General features: G+C 36.4%; 1 long non-coding RNA gene across 1 annotated transcript; it reads left to right on the forward strand.

The window, feature by feature from the left end:
• Positions 1 to 200: 200 nt before the first annotated feature.
• Positions 201 to 749, forward strand: LOC141609175 (uncharacterized). The gene is made up of 3 exons (XR_012527266.1): positions 201 to 265; positions 411 to 594; positions 685 to 749. It is a non-coding gene; the product is annotated as an uncharacterized LOC141609175 (long non-coding RNA).
• The last annotated feature ends 2,917 nt before the right edge of the window (positions 750 to 3,666 follow it).

The raw sequence follows: 3,666 nt of genomic DNA on the forward strand, positions 1-3,666 counted from the left end.
ATGATTGCAGTGATGAGATCCTGTATGACAATTACGACGAAGATATCGGCGACCACTATTTGTTACATGTCGAAACAATCAAGACTGGATGCGCGTGATGGATCCTCGCTATGGCCGCACAATCGAATGTGGCCTACCACTCGGATCTAACACTTGTGTCCAAGACTATGATAAAACACAAGGAGATAATGGCGCTTATTCTTGAAGTTAGGAAAGAAACAATTGACTATTGTTTTATCGACGATGACGAGAACCTCTCAGATACGTGAGTACTTTATTTACTCTTGCACTGTGATAAACAAAACGTTTTACTTTGCAAGTGAATACTTTGTTTCAACCGAATAGTTATTCTTGTTAAACTGTTACTCTATTAAAAGGTGTTTTGACTATTACATCTCATTTTCCAACAGGGAAAGGCTTGTCTCGTATGGGAAGTATCACTTCATTCCAAGGGAAGATTTAATTTCATTGGCTCCTGGTGAGCTTATTTATATAATGGTGACTGAATGTTGGTCAATGTTGCTCAATGACCTCATCTCCAGAAAGGTAGCAAGTGATACACCATTGAGGATCTTCATGGGCTTGGGTCAATCTGTATGTTACTGTAATAAATAAATTTTTATTCTTATTGATTTTGTGTTTCTATAATGTTTATTGACTTTGTATTTATATTTATTTTTGTAGGACGCATTAGCAACTATGTCTGTTGGAAAACCCGTTCAAAACAGACATTTAGAAAGTGAAGTTTTGTTGTCCTTCACACAGTGGATCAAATACAACCCGAGTCCACTGAATTTCGACTGTGATATGGTAAACCACATTACTGTTAATAATTTTTTTTTAATTCTTATATAAGTAGAGTGTATAGAAGTTCTGTTTAGCAATGATATATATCTGCTTAATTGCAGATATTCATTCCACTCATTCTGGAGGACCACTTTTTCTGTGCTTGCATAAATTTCATGTCGAAAACCGTTGACTACCTAGATAACAAACCCTTATATGCCAGATCCCGAAAAGCAAAAATGGCAAGAAATGCGGTAAGTTTCTCTACTTACAGTAACAATGTTATACCTTTAAATTTCCATTAAAAAATTTGGAAATCATTGTTACAGTAACATAGATACAGTAACAGTATTACTTTTTGTGCAGGCAAATATCATGGGGAAAATGTTGTCAGAAATGCAAATTGCAAAAGGCTCCAAAGTGGAAAGTTTCCCACTTCAGAATGTGAAATTTAAATGGCAGAGCATTGTAAAAAATGTGGATTGTGGGGTTTTCATGATGATGCACATGGCTTTCTACACGGGAAGGTTTTTGACTCGAGTGGGGATGAACGGAAAAGAATGTTGTACCGTCTTTGAAATATGTGCAATACTTGTTCTTAGCGACTTGAATCAAGTACGAAAAGAGGTGCAAGGGAGGATATCAAAATTCAGGAATGAAAGGGAACAACTGAAGGAAAAGCTGCTGCAAAAAAGAAGGCTGGAAGAGAAGAAGGAAAAAAGGAAGAGGAAAAAAAGGAAGAGGAAAAAAAAAGAAGCCACAGGGAAAAACAAAAGGAGGAAGAGCCCAAACAACCGAGGGTGAAGTCGGTTGCTTACAAGCGTTCTCCTAGAGCAATTGGTGAAGATGAGGAGATAATATTTAAATTTCATAAAGATGATGCTATGGGATGTTCTCTAGGTCACGGTGAAATTGACGGTGATATATTCCTAGTCTCTCGAATTTATGAGAGCAAATCGAAACTGTTGTCCAAAGATAACTAATCGAGAAGGCACGTTCTTGATTATGCGTTTATGGATGATATCGACTTCCACAAAAGGTAAAATACTTGTTGTTACTTGTGAAAGTGTTCTTGTTACATCGTTTTACGTAAAAGTGGTTTTTAAACACTTTTATGTTACACTTTTTTCTGCGAAAACTCTTGAGTAATCGACTCTTATGGTTACGCATGGTGAGATCCTGGCTGCGTTTGGAGACAACCGGAGGTTGACAAGAGCTGATATACTCTCACTACGTCCTAGGAGTCACACAAATTGGATGGTGTTTGAATGCTGGTCTCTACTCGTGAATTATGTCGAGAACAACAAAAAAGAGGCACAAGGGCGAGGGGGCCAACCATACTTTACTTAGGACTAGGTCACATGGTAAGTTGCATCGGTGTTAAATGTCCGTTGTTCAATAACATATGATTCTTTTACAAGGGAAATCTAACCATTACATTTTTTTTTTTTTTAAAAACTACAGATGCTCTCTTGGCTGTGATGCGGGAGGATAGTGAACGATCGATATAAAGAACGAGTTGTTTGAAATTTGGGATAATTTCATCAACGCGAGCAAGGCAAATTACAGACTTGATGCCGAACTTATTTTTATACCTTGTTTGGGTGGCTATCACTACTTCTGTGTGTGTATTAATTTCCTCAACAAAGAGATTAGTGTGATCGACAGTCAATCGTATGCTAACTGGGAGTCTTCATTCACTTACGACATCGCAATGGCGTGATAAGTCCCCCGAGTTGTCGAATTGTATGTTTACGATTTGATTTGATTTCGATGTTACGATGTCATATCTTTGTAACATTATTATGTTGTTTCAGTGTTATTGTTACACCTATCTTTGTAACATTGTTGATTACTCGATTTCTTAATTGATAGTAAAAGGAAATTAATGTTACATTTTCGACGAGGCCGTTGCATGGTGACTACCTGGACACAAAGGGCGACGTGAGGGTAACTGAAATGCTCCGCTATCCTGTGGTAAATGTGAAGTTTAAATGGCGAAAACGGGCTTCCGTATTTGAAGAGTCGGCTGTATCACTATGACAGTAGTCTCAATTTTTTGGGATATGCAAACAAGTCTTCTTTGCTCAACAACACATTTTATCGGCGGGCATGTGCTTCCCAAATTGCTGCATGTTTGCTCATGGGTGACATCAACAAAATACGGGCTGAATTGTTGGACGCTGTTGAAATCTTCAAAAATCAAAGAAAACAATCGGGCGGATATAGTCTGCAAGGAGGGAAGCCGCTAGAATGCTCAAAGGGAAGGCAACGGAAGATGAATTGTCAGACAAAGAACCACCGATTGAGAATGAACCGAAGCCACTCAACACCGAAATGCATGTACTTCGTTTTAAAGTGAAAATCAAGTGATGTACTCTAAAACAATGTTACTTTAACAACGTAATAGTAGTCATATAGACAGTGGAACATATTTTCGAATATTTTGGAATATATTACAAATAAGTTTGTTCTTTATAATAAAGAACTTATTATATGCGAGAATTCATTAACTATGTTATCAGTAATAAAGGTGATTTCAAGAGTGAAAAGAGAAAACATAATTTGACGTTTTGAATTCTTCACTCTTGCAGCTGTTATAACTGCACTTCATAGGGAATACGAAACATGGGTTGGATAAATTTCATGTCTTATTTTGTCTTTTGGAATTCAAAAATTAACTGCTTTTTTAAAGCATTTTATTTTGAAAACAGTTTTTAAAATGTTAGTGTTTTTTTTTTAAACAAAAAAAGTCGAGACAAAATGAAAATAATGTTACTGTAACATTGTGATAGTAATAAATGAAAATTATAATAAAAGATTTTGACGCTTTGAATTCTCCACTCTGTGCAGCATTTTTAACTGGACTTAATTATGGGG

The sequence above is a fragment of the Silene latifolia genome, chromosome 10, assembly GCF_048544455.1.
Source record: "Silene latifolia isolate original U9 population chromosome 10, ASM4854445v1, whole genome shotgun sequence".
NCBI lineage: Eukaryota > Viridiplantae > Streptophyta > Magnoliopsida > Caryophyllales > Caryophyllaceae > Silene > Silene latifolia.